Below are 25,805 nucleotides of genomic sequence, written 5' to 3'. Positions count from 1 at the left end.
TCTTTAAAACGAAACTAGCTGTGAGCATATTAAAACATGCAGAATTATCTTACCTCTTCCTTTTCGTTGTATAAATCTTATTTGAAATGAAAAAATGATATGGTATAATATTTTTCTTTAAACAATTAATCTTTCGGCGATATCTACAAAGATGCCAGTTTTGTAATGAAAACATATTCTCAAAACTTATAAGAACATGCATAATTCACAATTTTTAAATTTTGATTTATAGTATGCTCTAATAATCATTTTACTGTGCAGATTCCAGATTTAACTTGCCATATTCTTTATACGGTATTAAAACCCACATTATGCATTGTAAATCGGCATTAATAGATATTGTTGGGATAAAATACTCACGCAAAAACATTTTGTTTGATTATTTAATGGTTTTCCTTAATATTTTTAAAAAATAATACATTTTGAAATCCCCGACACCCTTGTTGCAGATTAAATTATTAGTTTATATATTTTACAATACTGCATATCATCAAGTGTTTATAATTCGTCTAGCAATAGACCCTTCTAATCATTTAAAAAATTAAATTGCTATTATGGGCGGCAAAAATCATGTAAAAATTAGTTTTAATTTAAGTTGGTTCTGAGCACATATAACTTTGTTAAACTTTATTAAACAAATAGTTATTATGGTTAATCTTGGGTTTTTAATTCAATATTATATTTGTGTTGGGGGATAAGTTTGACGAGCCCTATATTTTTTTCACATATACATACAATTTAGTCACATTTATTTCAATTTAAAGGATAAATCGATTTTTAGATGATTTTAGAGCATCTAATTTCGTAAAATTAGATTTCATTAGATAATCGACATTTATAAATAGTATTAATGTTATAAAGTGTTATATTTTTGTAATAGAATTAAAAAATATTTTGAAGAAAATAAGCAGATTTCTGCACATTTTGTCAACATCTGAGCTTTAAAACTCTGTATAAATTAAAACATGGAATAAAACCATCATTATTCAAACTAAAGGCCGATTTTGTGTTTTTTTTATTTATTAATCTTATGAATTATTTTCATAATCATGAGATCGTCTTCATATCACATTTAACCAGTTATATTTAATTTTTTTGTAATATCATTAGATTTTGAATCTTAGAAGGCTTGATTTATTTTTATAAAACCGAAAAAAAAAGATCTATGATTGCTACTTTTTTGGTATTATATTTTTCATTTCGGAATTCAAGTAAATATCAATTTTGTCAGATTCTATAGCCATGGCTATAACTGTATCTGTTGATAAAGTAATTTACATATTTAAAAATCATACCAGACTTGGCCACATTTTGATTTATAAAAAAAAATTCTGGCAAAGAATTATCATAAAAAATGTTTAAAGAATTATAAATAAAATTACGACATTAAAGCCTAGGAATATATTACACGACAAGCTTATATGAATATTTATGGAATAAGATAAACCGCATTAAACAAGTATAATGGTATATAGAATAACAAATTAATGCAATTCTGATAATTAAATCATCACTTTTAACGCCTAAAAACATTATTATTACTGTAACTACCATGTAATTAACAATACTGAAAACTAGAAATTAGAAAATATGATTTTCTAGTATTAGAACAGTATTTGATACACAATCGTAATACAAAGATTATAGCAAACTTCTAATGTGTAATTATAAAGCCCCATAATATGACAAAAACTGCACGAAATTACTAGAAATACCAATCTAAATTGAGGCCTTTATTCCAAAAATAGGACGCGGAACGATGTTTAACTGATAGGTCCGAAAAAAAGATATAATAGAAGATTCTAGGGTTAGAAAAATGCCGAAAATATAGAACATCTATTTAAAGAGAAAATGATCTTTACACGTTTGAATAAAAAATATAAAAATACAAGAACAAAATTAGCGCATGAATAAAATGTAATATTTATAGCATCTTCGGTTGAATATATAGAAAAATATAATAACGTGATTTGTAACTTCTTAAATATAAAAGAACTCTGTACCTTAGACATAAGTAATATAATAATACCTTAATTTGTGCTTCTCGATTTTATTTAAAAGCAACCGTAGCATAATTATATGAAATTCAATAATAACTTAATTGGTAACTTTTAAATATAAAAACCTCAATGACTTAGATGAATTCAATTCAATAATAGGTTAATTTGTAACTATTTAAAGATAAAACTAGTGTGGATTAGATATATGCAATGACTTACTTTCTGGTTATATAAATATAAAAAACCCTTTTGGCTTATATATATAAAGTTAAATAACATTTTATTTATAACTATTCAAATATAAAACCGCTCTGACTTAGATATATGCAATTCTGCATTGACTTATTTCAAACTATTCAATTATAAAAGCGCTTTTGGATTAGATATATGAAATTCAAAAACTATTTTTTATTTATGAGCTAAATTTATACTTGTAATTTTAGTTTTTGCTCTCGGCACAGCTTGCTTGATTCTCTATGCGTACAGCGTATTTATAGTTAAGGATATCTTCTCCTCTCCAAAGTCTTCTTCAATACCCCTCCTTCTTTCGAGACCCATTAATACAAGGGTCTTTTACAATCCCAAGGTTTGTATATATGCCTCAACCTGGCTAGTGACATCTAGTTCCTTCAGATACCTTCTATGATATCGTGTCACTATACCGTCCCATGCAATATGAAATTCAAAAATACCTTTATTTATAACTATTTGAATATAAAAACCCCTTGTGGATTAGATACATGCAATTATGAAATGACTTATTTTGTAGTTATTCAAAAATAAAAAACCCTTTTGGCTTAGATATATAAAGTTAAATAGTACCTTAATTTATAACAGTTCAAATATAAAAACCCTTTTGACTATGATATATGACATTGTGTATTTTCGGCTGAAAAAGCAGCAAATTCAAAATATTCTGCTTTATCACTGAAAAAATACTGCACTCTGTTTTGTTTATTTATTAATTTTTCCTTCACTTGCAAACTATAAAATTATAAGATTTCCTTAAATTCAACTTGTGAATCAATTTTTTAATCATATTTTCAAGATTGCAATTGCAAAATTTTTTCTTAATCCTGTTATTTCTACGAATTTTATACTTACAAATCATATCTTACTCCTTAGGATATGATTATATAATTCATTGATTAATCTATCTCTGGTGACTACAAAAAAAACAGATAATGTTTTGTCTGATGTTTTATTCTGAATGACAATGGTTTTAATTTGAAAAATCATTGATTATTCGTTTTATCTGTTTTTAATGGATTGTATTTTCGGATCGTCACAAAAAAAAACCCTTGTGTAGATATTTATATACGCTCTTAATTTTATAATGTTTTTTTTTTGTTTTTGTTTCTGTGATTTTAAACTCGGCGCTGTTTACATATTTCAATCAATATAGTGTTTTTTCCGTGCTACAAATAAATGTGCCCGAATTAATTTTTATTTTGTAGGTTAATCGCTTGATGTCCTATATCATATACGAAATCCAAAAAGAGAGTGATGCCGAATACCGAAAGCACCATAAACCAAAACATTGGCATGCTGTATACTATAAACGCTGATCCTCGTGTACTTTCGGATATTTCTTGTATGCCAAAGACTGTTCCGAAGTAAAGTATTATAGTTATCATGATAGTTATTATTGAGAACCAATTAAAGAATCCGATGAGTCTTATTTGCCTTACAAGTACCGTACTAAATATTATTAGCGAAAAATAGTTATTCATAGCCGGATATCCACCAATTAATCCGTTTTTCTTGGTGAAGTCGGATGATTCTAAGATGAGGTATGATATCCAGAATATGATTGCTGCTTTTAATACAGCAAGAATGATGTTCATTATAATTAATTTTTTTGAGAAGTATCTGTTCCCTTCGATATACTTTTCCGGGTGTTTTTCTAGTGTTTCTTCATCTTTATCTTTATCGAATAAAGCTATATAGAAAGGGATCATTGATGTGAAGAGTACGTTGAAGTAGTTCAAGAAAAAAAAATTAAGGACAGGTCTTCCAGAAAATCCATTGAAGAAGTTGTAGAAAAATTGAACTAGAATGAGTAAAAGGTTTTTATAGAGGGAGTTTATGGTTAACTTTGAGAATCTGATGAAGTTATATCTTCCGTGAACAAGAAGTAATCTTTTTAAAACGGTAAAGGAAGGAACAGAAAAGTCGGCGCAGAGACTGGCCTGTGTTCCCTCCATTCCTTGAACACCAACACCAATGTTGCTTGCCTGAAGCATCATTACATCGTTGTTTCCATCTCCGATTGCTAGAACTGTTTTTCTATTTTCTACAAGTCTTTTTGCGATTTTAGCTTTTTGTTCGGGTGACGCTCTATAAATAATGGCTCTTTTTGTGTTTAATTCTTTGTCTATTTTTTCGACCATGTCTGAGGCACTAATGATCAAGACTGCTTCATTTAAATCATTATTATTACTTGCGGTATTTTTGTTGCTATTGTTCGTATTTTCATCAGTATAAGTGATGTCCTTACTATTATCATAATTATTGCTATTATCAGTATTATTATCATGTTTTTCATGTTCTCTAGCACTACTGCTGTTTCTATCATTATATTTATATCGTGTAACCACATTATCACCATCATCAGTAAAGTCACTTTGATTATTATCATCGCTACTCCTATTTTTACTGTTATTAGCTATGTTAATTCTTTTTTTTGATATTCCGCACATTATTCCACAACATTCGGCAGTTTCTCTTTTATCACCTGTTATCATCCAAATAGCGATACCCGCCTTGAAAAGATCACCTATACATTCTTTTACTCCTTCTGAAACGCAGTCATCAACAAAGGTCGTTCCTAGATATCTCATTTCCCTCTCAATTTTAATGAAGATATCATCTGTGGCTTCATTCTTTTCATCTATATTTATTTCATTGTATTTTTTAATATGATCATATACATCAATATCATTATTATTTGTTTTGGTGTTATGTATTTCTTTGTAAGCAACCACGAGGGATCTATACATTGAATTATCATCTATTTTACATCTAACAGAATCTATATTTTCGTCTATCATTTTTAAGATTACTTGGTCGCTTCCTTTCTCAAAGAGAAACATTCTCTCCCCTATTTTCACAACAACGCCCATTTTTTGTCTTTTGGATGTGAACTCGAGAGTCATTAAAACCTTGGCTTTTAAAATGCTTTTCTGATCATTGGATTGATCTGTTGTGTTTAATTTTGTTTTTTCTAATTTTATAAGTATCGTTCCATTTTCTTTTCGCTTTATAATACTTCCTACAGTTTTTATTCCTTCAATAATACATACTTCATCTTGCGACTGCCCTTCAATTTTGTTATTATACACATCAACAGAATTACATACAAGAAGCGCTATAATAAAAAGATTTTTTCGATTTGAGAGTGGGTCTCTCTCATTTGCTTCTATGCGCCATCCAATATTCTTTATCGATGTCATTTCATTGTCGTTCCAAAGATGTATGTATTTTAGGTCCATTTCATTTTTTGTAAGAGTACCTGTTTTATCTGTAAGAATATAATCTACCATTCCAATATCTTCTATGACATTACTGTTTCGACAATGTGTCTTTATAAGAACTGTTTCGTTGCTGTTTTCTATGTTCCTATTGTTTTCTGTGTTACTCGATGCATTATTGGCACGATTATTGTTGATGTTATCACCATCACGTGTTCTACTATTAGCTACATTATAATATCTATTATCAAATTCTTCGTTATTAATATTTTCATTATTAGTGCCTTCGTTATGCACATTTTCATCATTAGTGCCTTCTTGATCAATTTTAGAAACGGTCTTTATATGCCTAAACATTTTCTCATCATTTTGGATGTACAATGCCATGAAAACACGAGCAATTTCAATAGTAACGAAAAGTGAAATTGGAACAAGAAAAGAAAAAAGGATATAATTGGTCCCAACACTTCTTAAAGCATCGACGGCTGTATTTTCATTGATAAAAAGATATTGAATATTGTCTTTCGTCAGAAACAAAGTACTAAGAATGCTAGTAACCGTAAGAAGAATGAAGTAACCTAGAAATACAAATGCTAGTCTTGAATTTACTCTTCTTTCAAAGACTGAAGTAGTTAAATCTTTTATTTTTAAATTTCTTGACTGTTTCGTATTAAGACCAACGGTGAGAACATATCCCAGAATGTATGTTGTATTCTTTAGGGTGGATCCTTTTAAAATTATTGAGGTATGGTCATATGTGAATGTCTTTTCACTTGTTTTGACTGTACATTTGATGTCATTAAGTAGGTCTCCAAGAGATTCAACACTACAGGAATCGATTTTGAAAAGAAGGGAATTTTCTAGCGAAGATAATCCATTATTATTTTCGTATCTACTTCCACTGTCATTTTCGTCATTATTTACATTATTATATTCATTATTATTTCCCTTAATACTTCTGTTATCTATTTTGCTATTACTTTCATTATTATTTCCGTTATCAATTTCATTATTATTCCCCTTATTATATTCATTATTATTTACGTTATCAATTTCATTATTATTCCCTTTATTAAATTCATCATTGCTTTCGTTATTGCTTCGATTATAGTTATTTATACTACTATCATTTATATTTTTATATTTAGACTCACTATAACTGTTTATATCCATATCCTCCTTCTTTAACCCTCCTGTAATTTTTAATCCTCTAATGTAATTGTTTGTGGTTTTAGTGGAGTTTTCATTTGAATTTTGTAAAATTACTGCATTAAGATTTTTACTTTTATCACATATTCCACTATTATTCCCGTTATTATTTGTAGACCCCAGCTTATTCGCTTCTATATTTATAGGGGTACTAGATATACTCTCTATTCGTTCTAATACATCAGCAACAACTTTTCTCTTCAAATTAGACTCTCCATCCAAATTAGAAGTTTCAACAAAACAGAAAGATCTCTCACTACCCAAATGACCAGTAGCAGAAAGAAGAAGAAGATCTGCTGGAACTTCTTCTCCACTACATATTTTAACAAAATCCCCTGTATTAATATCCTCAACACAGACCCTCTCTAAATATGAACTGTTTCCTGATGCAAGGGTATTTATACCTGCATTATTTTGATTTACTCCTCTTTTAACACAGACCCTCGTACAAATTCTTCTATTCAACGATTTATCCGAAATATGTCTCTTCGAATCCTCAAAAGCGTCTTTGACCATGCTTATCCCAATAATCAACGAAAAAGCTATTAAATAGGTGAAGGGTGTAAATGGGGATATTGAAGGTATGCTTAAAAGAATAAGCGTGACGAGGAAAAATAGATTATTGTATTTTGTAAATTGGTAATATATGTTCAGGGGAAGAAAAGAAAAAATTGTGTATTTTGATGTTGTTATTCGGTTCGGCTTTTTCGTATTTCCACGCATCATTTTTTTAATATCTCGCTTTTTTTTTTGATACCGTCTTTTTTCTTTTTTATTTATTGTTTGCTATTTTGGTTATATTAAAATCTGGTATTCTTATTGTACCTTAATTTACTTTTTCTATACTCCTCGTTCTTTTTTTAATTATTTATTTCTTCTGTCTTTTTAGATAGTTAATATCCTTATTGTATCTAAATATATTTTTATCTATTTTTGTAAACTATTGATTGTTTTATCACGCCAGCCTTTTTAGATCTTTAATATCCTTGTTGCGCCTTAAATATGTTTTTATCTATTTGGTATGCTTAATTATTGTTTTGTTTGCTATATTATTTATTTCTGCTTGTTAAACTTTAAGGTAATTTCTATTTTATTCTTTAATTTATTGTTTTATATTGATTTATTATATTTGATATTCGTTTCTATAGTATTTTTTGTTTTTATATGTAATTCGCTTCAATTATATTTTGCCACAACTAGTCCCTATTATTAAATTTTTGAAATATTCGCATATATATTGGTTTTTTAATCAATAAGAAAAAGGCAAGATTCTATAGAATAAAACATAATTGCATATATTGAATTTATTTTTTTAATTTATACATAAAGTGTTATATTATAACATATGTGGCACCGAGATAACAAAAAAAATAGATATCTCATCTAAATTGTACATTTATAATTATAAAAAAGAATTGCAGCATATTAATAATATTTATTTGCCATTAAAACACAACAGAATTTTAATTTAGTATGAAATCTTAAATTAAAACACATAGATAGAAAGATGTCAATTTAATATAAAGTTCCTTCCATAAAAAGAATTTTTTAATTTAAATTAAATAGGTCTTATATTTAAACCTATAAATATAAGTACGCTATTTCTGAATAAATATATTAATCAAACAAAATTAGACCTGATATTTTTCTATACGATAAAAAAGAAAATATGATTACGCTGATTGAAATAGGTATAACTAGCCTTGATAACTTGACTGAAGTTGAGAATTAAAAATATAGGAAGTATGACATCTTGGCGAATTATCTTGGTTTAATTTACAAATGTAAAGCAAGAATAATACCATATGTAATTATTTGGGATGGGTGGTAACAAAATTTCACAAAAAATATGATAATGAGCTAAAAATTTCGGACGAAGTAGAAGCATACATGCAAGCTCTCACACTTCGCAAGACACTTTACGTCATCTTATTAAAGAGTAGAAGAGCAGTTGATGAAGATAGATCAGGGGAAGGTGTTAAAAGATGTATCAAGGAGTTGTGCAATATTTCCAATGAGCTGACCACGTCTAAATGAATAAAAAGAAAATTAACCCATAAATAAATAATAATTTCTGAATAAATAATATTCTATGAAAAATAAGAAACCTTAATCTCACAGCAAGCAAGATAAAAATCAATTTTTAATTATAAAATATCGTATTTAGACGTGATTTTCACACTGAAAAAATATTTAAGGTATGTTGTGCAGGTTTAACTGTTTTCACTTATCAAAAAAGATAAAATGACGCCTAGAATAATTAAATTTAATCATTTTTTATATATTATAATCATAATAATACATAGCAAAATCAAGTTGATATTATCCGAAGATAAGACAGGTATTAGAAATTTTGTGTTTGATATGGTTAGGTTAATCTGAATCCCAATATAAAAAAATGTATATATTTCTAAAAAATTTTTATTATTTCATGAAAAAGATGTAGGCACCATGAAATATTTGTTTTATATAAAAGGGAAAGATGCGGGAACTATTTTACGTTTACTAAAAGTATTACTATTTTAAAATGCAAAATGATCCGAATTAAAGTACATAAATTCTCTAAATTTCACTTTTAAAACTTTATAAAATCCTTATACATATATAAAAATTAATGTAAATATCAATACAATAATGTCATGTTTTCAAATTAAAATTTAAGAATTTTTTCTAAATTCTATTTTCGCTAATTTAAGATGGGATTTTTATATGTTTTAGTTTTTATCTAAATCATCAGCATAAACCTACATTTTACAAACTGAATATTATATCTTAATTTATAAACTTGGTTTTTTTAATTCAAATAATTGGTTGAAATCGGACTTACATTTAAAAATTCTAAATTCAATCTAAAAATGATTTTATTTATTATCTAAATAAATATATCATACATTTTAATAAACAATTAAATAATACTATTTTAATAATTATATTAATTTCTATGAAATATAATTTTATAAATAGTTTCGATCGTAAATATAAAGAATATTTAAGGGGCAATCATTTTATTATTGGAACGCAAATATTATATTATTATTTCATATTAACTTTTTCTGCATATTTGCTGATGTATAAGAATATAAACAATTTAAATTGGAATATTCTATATAGCTATATATCGATTTATCCTTGTGTCTGTTATTTGTTGTATGATAGACAATAAATATTTATAAAATTGAATTTGATGGGTAAAACTTGTATTGAAATATAGTTATGCTCAAACTATGTACGGGCTGAAAATCACCTCAGAATTGCTCATCAATAGTAACAAATATACATTCTAATAATACAGAAAAACCTCTGTTTGCCCGCAAAAAATCTATCGAAGTAAGGGGTATTAAAAACAAAAAAGAACCAATAGAGCAACTTATCATGTAATTATATATAAACATCAAGGCTTTCTATAGTCTATGCAAGTTATTAGTATAATGAACTCGAAAACAAGCTCAAGATCTACATGCTCAAAACCGAATTATACGTTCTTCTGTATAATATCTAATACTTTACTGATCAAATAGGCAGCCTTAGACAAACTATAACATAGAAAATACCTCTTCTACACCTTTAAAAGTTGTTTAATATTAGATAAAATATTTGTAAAAACTTCAATTTTTCTATATAAAAATAACAGTCTGCTTATACTATAAACTCACATTTTTCAGCCTTTATAAATTGCAAATGCATAAAAAACCAATGTTGTAACCACCACCTATAAACACAATGAAACGGTATAAATCCAAAATAGTATTACAATCACTTTATTATATCTTATAAATGTGAACCTGTGGCTCTAGTTTCTTAATAGTATTGATTTTAAGATGAAATTTTATGATTTCTTTCTTTGTTAGCATGTATAGGTTCTGAATTATAAATTTAGCTCTTAATTTTTCTGGATATTATAATTTATTACAGAGTAAAGTGCTTTTTATAGCATTATTGTTTTACAAAGGCGAAATCTGAAAAAAAAAATTTAAATGTAGATATTGAGAGAAAATGCTTGAAATAAGAAAGAATCAAAAAATATTTTTATATGATATAAATTTTTCAGAGGAATATCTTATGCAAAAATTTAGTGTATCTAGAAAAATTATTAAATTACTGGCTAAAAAAAATGTTACCAATGCAATATTGAATATAATAAAAACAATATATTGTAATTATGTAAATTATTTGATTCTGATCAAAATAATTTTATTAATGAAGTCTTGAATATAATTAAAAAGCTTAGTGAAATTGATAAAATATTGGATTGAATTTCAATAGAAATTTTTAGGAATAAAATATTATAATGGTAAAAAAATATACATTACTGTTAAAACTTAATTTTAATGCAATAATAAGCATTTTTCAAGAAAATTATTGTTTCATCGATCATAGCAATATATTTTTATCCATTTATAAAATAAAATTGTTAGGATTATAAGCAAGCATCATCGAGTAAAACGAACCAAAATAAAATTTCGTGGTTTTTTTTGAAAATTTTATTTATATCGTATATTGCTTTTCAGACAGTAAAAACTTCCAGAATTTATTATTATTATTATTAAATGTTTTACGCAATAAAACCATGATTTGATCCTATAATAGCGCCTCAAAAGATTTTAAATCGTAAGTATTCATGACTCTATGTTAGTTCAAAACGTATAAAATTTTTTTCTGCATCAGGAAAGCTAAAATTTCATAATATTAAATCCACGCTAAAGAAATTGAAGATCCCACAACCCCGAAAAAAACACATATTTCAAAATAATACAAACATTCTGTATTAAATTTATAAAAGATCTCAAACCCTGAAAAATTCCCATAGCTCATATTAATATAGGTAGAGTAAAATAGATAAAATCATGTAATCTGAATGAGTTAATATTCGTAAAATGTATGTTTTTTGTACAAATTTCTGATATTTAACATCCATTTTTTTTATATTTTTCTATTAATTAAATATAAGTCACCATAAAGGTTGAAAAATGGATTTTTTGTTTGTAAAATGCGATAAAAGCAAAAAAAGACGACAAATTCTGAAAAAAATAAACTATTATCATAAAATTTAGCTAGTTTATTAAAAAAAATAAACAAATGGGAACAGTCTGTAATACATCAGAAATTACAGGAAAAAAATATAAGCTAGACAGCATAAAAATACAATGAAAATATTATAAAATAAATAAACATCGAATCAATTTTAATAGATACCAATAGAAGTATATTTGTAGTAATAAATAACTTTCGTGGAGGAAATAGAGGCATTAGAAAAGGTTTAACCGCTATGTTTTTTTTTATTGGCAATAAATCTTCTAAACCGAGAAAAAGCTTAAAAATTCAGATAAAACTTAAATATAATCTATAAATGCTATTGCTAAAATTTTCAAGATTCTTCTTCTAATTAAGCTAGAAAAAATATAAGTGAACAATAAACATGTTTTTTTAAAATAGACGTATTTGGTGAAATATATCAAGATATTACAATTTATTATTGTATCGTGTGAAATTATTTCACTGAAAATATCAAATTATTAGAAATATTTTATGCAAAATTTGATCATGTATTTTAAGTACTTCTAATTCAATTAATAAAATATATTGGCTGCGTTTTTAATTAAAAAAAAGTGAACAGAATTTTTAAAATATTTATACTTTTATATTAGAGTTTGAAAAAATAATAAAGGATTTTCACGGTTCGGATTTAGTAGAACTGTATATTTTTTTTTGTACTAAAAATCTACTTTTCAATAATATCCTTAATGGTAAATTGCCGGCATTTATAAATGAAAAAAAGAAATATTAATTCGACTAGATCCATTATTCTCGCTTATATAATCTTAAATTTGATATCATCTTTAAATTTCAAGTTTTGAGGGAATTGACACATTTAATACCAAAAATAACTTTGACTTTTTGAATTAACTTGTAACAAAAAAAAGGTTTTTGATATAATATATCCTCATGAGGCAGGATATACAATGTATAAATCTAAAAGAATGTTTATGTGTGACCACATGCAAAGATATATTCGTAATAGATCGAATTTATGCATTTAAATCACACTTGAAACCGGATTCTAAATTTTGTAGTGTGATATTTTTTTATTTGACTTTTAATTATATTTTGATTTTTTTTCAATGTCGAAAGGATTACGGTAGTTTTAATTTTTCATTATCAAATATTTTTATTGTTGAAGCCAAAATTTTTAAAGCTAAGTGAAAATTTTTTCGATGCCCATAAGGTTGACGATTCGCAAAATAAGGAAACATTTCGATTTTACAAACAAATTTAAAATATTTATGTAAAAAAATAAATTGATTTTCTTCTATAATCAATTTTTAGTTTAAATTTCCATAAATTGAAGCATGAAACTTAACAGTGTTAATTTAAGATACTTTTAAAAAAAAACTTGAATGTTAAGATTATAAAGATATATTTATGATAAATGTTATATGTAAAAATAAAATCCGCGATTTGCATATAGTTATGAAATGATTGGCATATATTTTATTGTTTTGTAAATTTTCTAATATCGGAAATTCTTTTTATATCATTATTTGTTTCCCCTTAAAAAGAGAGAACCAGATTATTCGATACGGTATAAAAGAAGATGGTAAAAAATTGTTTAAATAAAGAAAAAGATGCAGATGTAGAAGAGATAAAAAGTTTAAATACGGAATTCCAAACGGAGATTGATCCGAAGATAATGCGTAACCAAGCAACAATAAATATTGGAACGATAGGACATGTAGCCCATGGTAAATCGACACTTGTTCGTCAAATAAGTGGAGTTTCTACAATTAAATACAAGTCAGAGCTCGAAAGAAATATAACTATAAAGCTTGGTTATGCAAATTCTAAGATTTATGTTTGTGATAATACAGAATGTCCACGACCTGGACGATATAAAAGTTTTGGAAGCGGCGAGATGAGAGAATCCATTCCTTGTAAGAATTGTCGAACAGAATTGGCACCGAATGAAATTATTTTAAAGGTTAGAGGATCTATTGATGAGAGCAGCTGTGGCAGTAGTGATGGTTCCGAAGATTATGATAGTGATGAAATGGTTTATAAAAAAGAAATTGATGGTAAATCTAATAATAACTTAGAAAGTTCACAGTCAAAGAAAAATACAGAACCGGAAAATACCAAAAAGGAAATTTCAACAACGAGTTCTGAAAAAGAGATTATGGAAGAGGAAGAAAGTGACGATAGTTATAGATTTAAGACAAATGGGTATTTAAAATTAACAAGACATGTTTCATTTGTTGATTGTCCTGGTCATGATGTCTTAATGGCGACGATGCTAACAGGAACCGCAATTATGGACACTGCTATTTTGCTTATAGCTGCAAACGAAAATTGTCCCCAACCACAAACACAAGAGCATCTTTTTGCTGTTGAAATTATGGGTCTTGATAAACTCGTCATTGTTCAAAATAAAATTGATCTAATTTCACGTGAAAAGGCGATTGAGCATCGAGAAAATATAGCGGAATTTTTAAAGGGTACTCGAGCTGAAAATTGTCCGGTTGTACCTGCAAGCTGCCAACTGAATGTAAATGTTGATGCCGTTTTGGATTACATTGTTAATTACATCCCAGTGCCAGATCGAGAAAATACATCTAAAAATAATAAAAATGAAGAAGATAATAAAAAGGATACACAAACTAAAATGGTGGTTATTAGATCTTTTGATATAAATAAACCGGGTTGTGAAGCGGAAAATCTTCAGGGCGGGATTATTGGTGGGTCGCTTGTTAAAGGTCGTCTTTCAATAGGAGATGTAATTGAAATAAGACCCGGGCAAGTTGTTAAAGAAAGAGGTAAAACATTATGTAAGCCCTATATTACCCGAATAATATCACTTAAGGCGGAATCAAACAACCTCGATATTGCTGTTCCAGGGGGGCTTATTGGCGTAGGAACAACTCTGGATCCCTTCTTTTGCAAATCAGATAAGCTTGTTGGTCAAGTAATGGGCCATGTCGGAAAAATTCCAAATATCTTTTGTGAAGTTACAATTCAATTTACATTGTTTAAGAAAATGGCCGGTGCTGGTGCAAGAGAGGGAAATATCGCCGGATTAAACGAAAACGAGCAGTATTTACTAAATATAGGGAGCACAACAACTGGGGCGTGTATCTCGAAAATATCAGGCGATAAAGAAGCCGTTTTTTCTATTGCTAAGCCTGTTTGTTGCGAGCTTGGTGAACGGATCGCTATCAGCAGAAAGGTAAATAATCACTGGAGACTAATAGGCTATGGTCAAATTTTAGATGGAAAGATTATTGATCCCATATACAAGTGAAATTAAACTTTTTTTCTATTTAGTTTCTCAAAAAGGCGAATTCTTGGTTATTCGAATCTAGCATAATTGTCACAATAATTTTTATATGTAATTATTTATATATTCATTTATTGCCCGAATAAAAACGGATATTTTAATCAAACAAAATACACCTGATATTTTTCTATACGATAAAAAAGAAAATATGATTACGCTGATTGAAATAGGTATACTAGCCTTGATAACTTGACTGAAGTTGAGAATTAAAAATATAGGAAGTATAACATCCTGGTGAATGAACTTGGTTTAATTTACAAATGTAAAACAAGAATAATACCATATGTGATGACTTGGGATGGGGTGGTCACAAAATATCATAAAAAATATGTTAAGGAGTTAAAAATCCCGGATGAATATAAGCATACATGCAAGCTCTCACACTTTGCAAGACACTTGAACTCATCTCATTTGAGAGGAGAAGGGCTGTTGACGAAGATAGATCATGGGAAGTTTCCAAAGATATATTAAGGAGTCATTCAATATTACTTATGAACTGTCTATATCTCAGTAGATTGAATTTATAAAAAGAAAATTAGCCCATAAATAAATAAAATCTATTCATTTGAGCTGATTGTCTTGTGATGGGGTGGTTACAAAATTCCATAAAAAATATGTTAAGGAGTTAAAAATCCCGGATGAATATAAGCATACATTCAAGCTCTCATACTTTGCAAGACACTTGAACTCATCTCATTTGAGAGGAGAAGGGCTGTTAATGAAGATAGATCATGGGAAGTTTCCAAAGATATATTAAGGAGTCTATCAATATTACTTATGGACTGTCTATATCTCAGTAGATTGAATTTATAAAAAGAAAAACTTAGCCCAAAATAAAAAATACTCTATTCACTAGATTTACAGAATTCCATAAGTTCTTTATTAAGGTTTTACTAATACCAACGGAAGCAGAAGTATAGTCACAAACAATGGGATTTGGATAGACACTTGGTCTAATTAGGCTTCAGATAAGAATATGTATTGAGAGGATTGTAAAGATGATCGGTGGGAAGGAGTATCAGCCAAATCTGTGTTCCACTGATAAATCCTAAGTTTTGCTTTAATAACTATAAAATGCTAAAAATTAAATTAACCATGCATGTCATTTTATTATTCACTTGATTGTGTCGGAAATTAACCCGCTTTGTATTTTTATTACTGACTATGATAAAGTAGAATTATGAAGGGGCTTCTATTGCAGTAAGCTTTCTTGATATTTTTTGTGAATATATTCGCACTCCCATACGATTTTAGAGTTTATTACTTGGTATAATAAAATAAGAACGATCAAGATGATCGTTATGCGGTAAATTTTTTTGCTATTTTTTGTTAATATGCATCCATTCACTAGCGATTTTATTAATTCTTGATTTTTAAACACATAAACTGTATCTTTATCCTTGATTGGTGGCATTCGAATTCAAACTCATAAATTGAAAGTAGGCAAAAAATCCATCAAGTAAATTCGGGCTTTTATTCATTAAATATTCATAGATTAAACATTTACAACAAAAAAGATACAGCGTTTAATTTGCCCACATCAATCGAACCACCGCTTCTTTGAAGCATCCCCATCATGCCAATAATGGCTTTGATTACTTTGGGGTTTAAGTTCGTCAATCGATTTATGTTGTACGAATGGCAGAATCAAGTCTATTTTAAGTTCCGAGACCTTTATTATACCTTAATCGGCCTACCAGTATTGGCTGTATCTCCAGCAACCATGCAGTATATATTACCAGTTTGATCATTTGATAGTGTCCTTGCGTTTTGAGCATTTAAACCTTCACTTATAAAAATTGAAGATCCTAAGTTAAAAATTTGCATCACTCGGTTATAATTATTCACATTCACTCTATTTTTTTTTACTAAAAGTTTGAACTGAGAAATGATTTGATCATCATAAAACCAACCACATAATTCCCTGTTCATTTTATATATACGCAAAGTTCTAGTATTCGGATATAAGCTTATTCCGTTGTTTCAACAATGAAACTAATCAAACTGATTAAAAAATATTATCAATGGCTTTTAATATGCCAAAACATGGGAAAATAACAAAAGATTCTACAAAATATTTACACATATATTATAACTTAATCATTAAATTTTTTGCATTTTTTGTGCATATTAGAAGAAGAATACTTGTCCATAAAAAATTATAGTTTATAAAAAAACATAAAGAATTGATTATTGATGTTTTTCGTTGTAAAGAAAATTATGTCTGTTATTCTTCGTGTGTTAGCTAGTGCAAGCACTAAAAATGATGTTTCTACAATTAATATAGTTTTTGCAAAATATAATCTTTAATATATGTGATTGTATTGTGTTAAATAAACATTTTTTTCGGTCAACACAAGTGCTGCCCAAGTATTGGTTTATTATTTGATTTGATTTTAATTATAAACAAAAAAAAAGAATACAAAGGTGTTTTTATGGTGCGCAAAGATTTCTAAATAAATTCGTAGTTATTTGAATTTTTTTATTTTTCAAAGACCCATCGGAGATAATAAATCCTCAATGTGGCCCTTTAATGTATTTATTCTATCAGTTCATTCAAAATAATCAAAAAATTTGTTGTTTGATGGCTTTTAAAAATTTTAGAAAGCTAGGTGGTAAAGCTTTTTGTGTAGTTAGGAAAATCTTGTAGATTTTTTTCTTTTTAGTTGACCTAATCGTAAAAAGTAAACCCCATTTAAACCAGTCGATTTTTATCACTCGTGACCATTTAATATTACGTAATTATCGACGAGACCCAAATAATTATAATCAATATATGCTCATACTGGGCACATAGAAGCCATCTGTAAAGAGTTAATAGCTTTCTGTGACCTGTTATTTCTCAATTAATAATAATTTTTCTGGTTGATTAATTATACAGTAAACCATAGTATTTGATTTATTTATTTATACCAGATATGGTTTATAGAGATTAAATGTATTCTGTGATTGCAATCTTTTAGTCCAGAAATTTATTAGTAAAATCTTTGGTATTACATCTATTAAACTCTGTAACGAACTCAAATTGTTTTTTTTTTCGTCGCAATATATAAATACAATCTGGTAAATCTCTAAAAAAATATAGCTCAGAATTTTAATGGACACAAGGAGTTCAAAAAAACGATTTATATTTGTATTTTAAACATTCAAAACATGCATGATGATTCTTATAGAGCTTCTATGAAAATATTATAAATTAATATCGCTTAAAATTTGAATCGAGATGGCAAAGTAGCATTGAACATGTAGATCTAACTATTGGTAAAATTTAATAATCTGAGAAAATTATATTTTGAATCTAAATTTATAATATTTATGGTCTTTTGACTATGATAATCAAATTATCGATAAAAAATTAACCATTTTCAATTACAAATTTGTATTTTTTCTCTGATAAACGGGGGTAAAATATAATTTAATCCAAAGTATTATTAAAATAAATTGAAATTATCTATTACAGCGCAGAAGCATACGCACACACAACAATATTATATAATTGTGAAATTAATTACTCGTGTAAAAAGAATGGGCATGTAAAAATATTTTTAATAAGATGTACTTGCAAGAGTATAAACCATGTCTATTATATAGAGTATTCTGATGTTTTACATTTGAAAAATCAAAAAAGAGAAAGACAAATTCAACTATATTAATGAAAATTAGGAAATAAATTAAAAGATTATACGTTTTAATAAGCGATTTTTAAATGATAGAGACTTAAATATTTGGTGTTTTAATGTATATTCAATGATAGGCCATCTAATAATGAGGCGATAATGACTAGAAGAAAGGTGAATTTTAAACTAAAAAATTACAATCGGTAAAAAATCAAGAAAAGTGTGTTCATTTCCATTATAATAAGAGGAAAATTGATTGAATCAAGATTATATGGATATATGTTAAACTATTAAAAATAAAAAATTCCTAGAAATACATACACAAATAAAGACATGGGTGATTGAGTATAATATTTTTTAATTGAGCATAATAAATTTAAGAATTTATAAATCCTAAAGATTATTTTTTTTGTTATTTTGAGCAAAGTAAGATTTAAATTGTGGTTCTTTAGTTTTAAAAACCCTGGAAGTTTGTTTTAATTTTTTCCACGGTTTAGTTTTATTAAAATACAGCTGATATAACACATATAAATTTCAGGAAGAACAATGGAATATGCATTTTTTTGTATAAATTTATCATTTTATACTTAAATATCCAGATTGCATTGTTTTGCTTGTGAATTTTACGTATTAATACAGCGATAGTCCAAAACATGTCACTGAAATCATATACTACGATCATATAAATTATTTATGCAATATTTTATTATGGGGTAAACTTACAGGATGCACAAAAAATCGTTTTTAGTGTAAGAAAATTTAAAAAATCCGCCAACCATCTATAATTTATGGTGTCCCAGCATATAATTGATTTTTTTTATTTTTATAAAAAATTTTCTATTTATGTGGGTTGATTTTGTTGAAATTACTAGCATTCGCCTATTTAAATATAAAATGCCATAGAAAGATGGCACCCCATATGTAATAATAAAAAGAAAATTATAATACCAATAAATTACATGAATCAGGTGAATTATAAATATCTTTTTGATAAGTTAAAGCATCATTATGTATCTAAAATTATTATGGTTATGAATTATAATTATTTAAGCATATTAAATGTTCAAAAAAACATAGGATTGAGAAAGACTCTTGAACTGATTATTCTTGACTGAATAAGGGGTATCAATGAGGATAAAGCTGAAAAAGAGATAGTCAAAAGTATTTATAAAGTATAATCCAAGGATTATATTACAGTATCAGCTTGAGAAATATAAATGTCAAATCAAAAATTAACCCATTAATAAAATAAATTCACTTCACTTTTAATGTTCAATAATGTTTTAGAATGCTTATAGACCGTAGAATATATTAGAATATACCTTTTCTTTGTTATATGAAATCATTCTAATCTAAATATTTCAAAAATATGCAATAAACAGTTACATATCGACTAATAGGGATATAATTTTACTAGTAGCGGGACTTCTTTCATATAAAATACATAATTCTTTTCGATAAGTATTTTTAAAATAAATTCATATAATATGCCCATCCACGTCGATTTATTATATACATACCAAAATTACATGCATTTTTGAGATAAAGCAGATAATATGAGATAAAAACATAAACATAGATCTTTATTTTATGATTTAAATATACATACACCAAATATTTGTAAAATCGTTCATAATGAGATTTACTTCATATTTTAGCCCAAAAAAATTAAAAAGACAGGAAATAATTTTAATTATTTCATGTCTTTGAATTCTATTAGGATCATTTATACGTTATGTGAATGGTTTTTAAATACTTGACCTCTGCTTCTTTTATTTTATCATTTGTTAGCCTCAATATATTTCAAGATATTTATAGGCATGGCACGACTATTTCCTTTTTTAGCACATAATTTCACTTTATGTTTTTAATAAATACATTCTAATGATGAATATTAAATTTAAGAATATTTCTTATTGTTGCTCTTTAATTCAAGCACACGCATTTCAGCTCTAATATTGTTATTTATATCGTATAAAAAAATAAAACACCAGCAAAAATCATATAAAACATACTATCTGGTATTTTATATATAATAGATATAATTTAGGCATAGGATTTTAATCTTTTTGGATATAATAATATGCATTAAAAATATAATTTATACATATCTAATACAAAGTGATGGTGCTAAAAATATTACAACAACCATTTTTTTAGAAATCATTTATATTTTTTAAAAATATCTGAGATTCCTATTGCCTTAGGTGTATTTTATTTAATTGAATGATAATTTCATGATACAATTATCCGCCAATAAAAATATTTAATTTTTATGACACGCTAGTCCTCTATATGCATCACTGATTATTAATTTGTGATTTTATTGTGTTAAAACCCATTTATAGATCTATTGGGGTTCAATGTTTAGTTACATCATATTTTATAGTAGTTATATTAGATACTGTATATTTAAATTTTAAGTTTTACGCGAAACAGTACGTTTTAATGTATAATTTGCGGTAATTTATATTATATTCAAGCTTATATTGGGGCTAATTTATTCGATTTTGCTTGTTAAGGTTTATATCGGCCAGTTTTGATTATATTGAACAAAAAAACTATGTTAAAAGATATTAACTCTAGAAACGATCATGCATAATGCAATAATTCAATCATCCCTTTTTTATAATTTATAAATTTTTCACATAAGAATTTTACCATAAAAGGTATTTTTTTAATCTTATATGCATTGGATGTTATCAAACGAATGTGGATGTTAAATTATTCAAAATACTAATCGCTTGAAAATTATTGGGCCAAGTTACATATTTATAGGTGAAAACTGCATCCTACATTGCATAATGTTATACACAAAAATAATTTTATTTTTTCATTTCTTGAAGAATTCTTTCCCAACCTTCCAAGTAAGATATAAACTGGGGATTTATAAATTCGAGCATTTGTACCCATTATTTTAATTATTGAAATTTTCTTAGCAAACATAAGGCTGTTTATTACATATTTAAACTAGATTTAATTTGCTTAACCTTTTTATTCACTATACGAACACAAAAACAAAGTAAATTCTATGATAAAAATAAAATATTTTGAAAAAATAAGCAATAAATATTTGATAAGTTTTGTTCCTGCTATTGTAAATTTATAGATTATTTATATTTTATACGACATTTTAGACGAAGCAAAACTTTATATGAATCTATCAAACGCTCAATTGTATATATTTGTATTTAAAAAGGTTGATTTAATATATTTAAAGGACATATTTTATCCTATTGCTTTTTTCTTCTTTTCAACTAAGCGAAATATATGAGGGCTCTATAGAGCAGACCAAATAAACACTTCGTTTAATCATTCTACTTGACATAAATTTTTATATGCATATTTTTTTAAGACTTATGGATAAATTGTTTTCTAAACTTTATTATGCATCTTCCTGGTTGTTTCTATTCCCGATTTTTCAGTGCATGTTATTCTTATGTGAATTATTGATTTAAGTGTCTTCGCAACCTTATTATGCTTATTTCTTATTAATGATCTTCTCTATACATATGTTTCTTACAATAATTATTAATTCAAGTGTTTCTCTGCGATATTATGATTCTTCCAAGTTGATTATCTTCGTAATTTTCTATATTGACTTCTTCTCTTCAAGTTGATTCAAAATTCTTCTTAATCCTATTATGATTCTTCTAATTCTGTTTTTTTTCTAATATTCTCTACATTTAATCTTGCTTCTATTCTACTATATTATATGCCTGCTAAGACTCGTCTAACTCACACAATTTCTAGTACATTTTTTACTTTAAATAATTATAAATGAAATCTTACAGCCTCATTAATATTTGTATGCATGATAACACTTTCATTTTAATTCTCAACTCGCTCATATACATCCAATTGTACTCAATTGTTTGGATTTTCATTTTTTATATAAATATTGAAGTTAGAAATACGTAATATATATACTATGCCTTACATATTTGTAAGGCCGCGTGGTTTAATGGTATAATTCTCGCTTTGGGTGTGAGTGGTTCCAGGTTCGAGCCCTGGCGTGGCCCACTTTTTTGTCGACTTATTTTAGACAAAATAGCATTATATTATTTATTGAGCTTATACCTGTATAATAATTAAAAACGAAAGTAAGATAATAATTTAATTAGTAGAAATCTAACTTTAATATGAATCTAGTATGTCTAAGATATTTTTACATATCATATATACTCTGGTAAAGAACTCACAGCAAATTAAATCCACTATTATATTATCTACACTGAATTTCGGTCCTAAAATAGAAATTTTAATTTTGCAAGTTATACTATCATGTATTTTGGTATGTATGGACTATAATTTTATTATTCTATAAAAATTCATTCTTGTAAACTTATTAAAGTATTATCATTTGAAAACTATAATGTTATTGCATGGGATGAATGGCTAAATACAATGGGAGTTTTATTTTAAAATTTTAGTAACGCTGAAAACCGAGTAAACAATATTTTTGGTTTATAAATGATAATTCTTGATGTGATTTATCTTATAAATGTGGGCGATTAGAAAAATTATTTTTATATTTTCTGCTGATAATCACCATGTTATGGACTAGAAATTATAAATTGTAAACAATTACTAATTTTTAAGCTGAAACCAATAATTGTCAAAATAAATTATGTGAAACAAATTCCAGAAAAAAAAAATTTACTTATGGGTTAATCTTGGTATAAAAATGTTAAATTTTTTTTTCACCATAATTTGATTGATTTCTCGTGGGTCCATCCTATATAACTCTTGGATTTATCCTCTTCTCTTGCATCTTCTTATATACCTCTACTCTTTTCAAGTCCGATTAGTTAAAGAATTTTCTTCAATCCTATAGTTTGAATATATGCCTCGATTTGGTTTATGACTCCGAGTTTTTATCAAATACATATTATGATATTGTGTTTTCACTAGATCCCATGCATGCATTAAAAATATATTTGTTTCAAAAGAATCAATATTTCTATAGGTAATCATTTTTAAGAACAACTTCAGAAAGCTAATGGAATACAATGATACTTTATTTTCTATAAAATGTTTTGAATTAAGTAAACTTGGGATTTTTTTGTTACAAAATATCATAAATCGTATATTAGGAGTTAGGAATACCAACTAAAGCGGAAGCATACGCATAAACAATAGGATTAGGGAAGACGCTTGAACTAATAAGTTTTGAGAGAAGAATATACATCGAGGAAGATTGTAAATATGATGAGGGGTAAACAAGCAACAACCAAATCCTTTATATAGAGCAATCTAAAGTTTTATTTGAACAACTATAAAAAGCAAAAAATTACCTTTACCGCATAAATAAGATCAATTTGAATTAAATAGAAATTACAAAATTCTTTTAAGATAGCCTACTGTAAAAACCAACTTTTTTAGCTTTATTTTATTTTTTTTTGTATTTTTTTCATCTTATTCTTAATTTTCAGAATGTTTATTTTTATAATAGCTCGCTTGGTTTGTTTTTACCTAGCATATTGTCTTAAAACATACATTTTAATAGACATTAATTAATATATATCATCATTACAGACGTTTACCAATTTTTATTTTTATTTAGTTTGCGACGCAATATAAAATGGTTGTATCAAGTTGGCTTGTTCTTTTTTTAAGAATAGCTCTCGCATGGATATATAAAACCACTACAACTAGCGCAGTTTTAGATGAACGGGTGTTTTTGCGAGTCTTCTACCCCGATAATCAAGCTGTAATAACACATAAAAGTTGTTTTGTGTTTAAACAATTCTAAATATCTGCTATTTGTATATATTATGAAGCGTTAGAATTTTAAAGGCAATTTCATCAATTTTTTTAGGTGTCTGTTTTATTTATTTATATTGTGTGGATTATGTAAACCTAGGTTATGTATAAGAACAGAAACAGATCTATTTTATAAAATCTTTCTTAAATAAGCCTAAATCAACAAGAAAATTAGGTTGTCTGAAATTATATACCAAACTTCAGAAAAAAGAATTTTCAATAAATTTTTACACGTTTAAAAATATTATATTTCTTTGGTATTTTTATACTACAGAATCTTTTTTAATAATCTTTATAATTTAAAATTTTTATGGATTTTTGGATGTTTTTCTTTCATTTGTTCACATAAATTTTAGAAAAAAATACATTTTTTTATTTACAAGAAATTTATTACGATTAATTTATTTAGCAGCAAATTTAATAAACATAATCTATAATTTCAAGATTTTTAAATCATGTTTAGAAATAAATTATATTTATTAATCTAAAACTAGGTGACAAAATATATAGATAAGCATTATAAGCAGCAGATCAACAGAAAAAAACAACCAGTAATAAATCCATGACAATTTTCTTGAATTTTACATTTTTTAAGACAATCAAACCTGAATATTCTGGCATTTTCATTTTTAAGCTTTTATTCTTTAGTAAATAAAGGTTTTTTTTATCTTGAATTTAAAATAAATTATTTATTTTTATTTATTTCTTATGCATAGTGTTTTGGTTTTTAGAATAAAATAATCACTTATAATAGGAAATTTTCAAAGATTTGGAATGTGATTACAAATAACATTATGACTATGGCTTTAGGTTAAAAAAAAATTTATGTTCGTAGATACATATCCGAACTTTCGACAATAAGTCAATTAAAAAAAAAGCTGCCATACAAAAAAAGGTTCATAAGTGTGTTCTGTATAAAGAAAAATATTTTTAAAAAATTAAAAGACATATCTAGTTTAAGACCACTTTACAACTTGCCAAAGAATCTATAAGATCTCTAATGCCGAATTTTATATGGTCTAAGCTTAATTTTTGTGCAATGGATCCTATATTACAGTTAACAAAATCCAACACCTGTACACACATAATACATATATAATCTATTTGGATCGACAAAAAACACGGAGGCTTACAAGGAAAAGAAGAAAATAAATTTTCCTTATATTCTGAGATTTGCAGCTCTATAGTATAAACAACTACGAATTTTGGTTTTATATGATTTTATAGTTATTATGATTTTTAGCCTTTTTTAACCTTAAGATAATGTTGTAAGGGCGTAAAAAATAATACAAAAGCTTAAATTACAAAGGAAAATGCAAAAATTTCGCCGGATATTTGGCTTCTGGCTGTAAAATTCATAGAAATCAACTTCTGTTACATTATTCAAGTGTTTAGAGCGGTTTAGTAGTTT

At 26.6% G+C, this 25,805-nt stretch overlaps 1 non-coding gene and 1 pseudogene across 1 annotated transcript; both read left to right on the top strand.

Moving 5' to 3' along the window:
• Window positions 1-13,754: 13,754 nt before the first annotated feature.
• On the top strand, window positions 13,755-14,975 carry LOC147066701 (uncharacterized; annotated as a pseudogene).
• A 7,603-nt stretch (window positions 14,976-22,578) lies between these two features.
• On the top strand, window positions 22,579-22,650 carry TRNAP-UGG (transfer RNA proline (anticodon UGG)). The gene has a single exon. It is a non-coding gene; the product is annotated as a tRNA-Pro (tRNA).
• Window positions 22,651-25,805: the final 3,155 nt, after the last annotated feature.

Source organism: Rhyacophila brunnea, unplaced genomic scaffold (assembly GCF_057557595.1).
Source record: "Rhyacophila brunnea isolate RB1 unplaced genomic scaffold, BYU_Rbru_1.0 scaffold_40, whole genome shotgun sequence".
Classification (NCBI taxonomy): Eukaryota; Metazoa; Arthropoda; class Insecta; order Trichoptera; family Rhyacophilidae; genus Rhyacophila; species Rhyacophila brunnea.
This window is presented reverse-complemented; position numbering and strand designations above follow the sequence as displayed.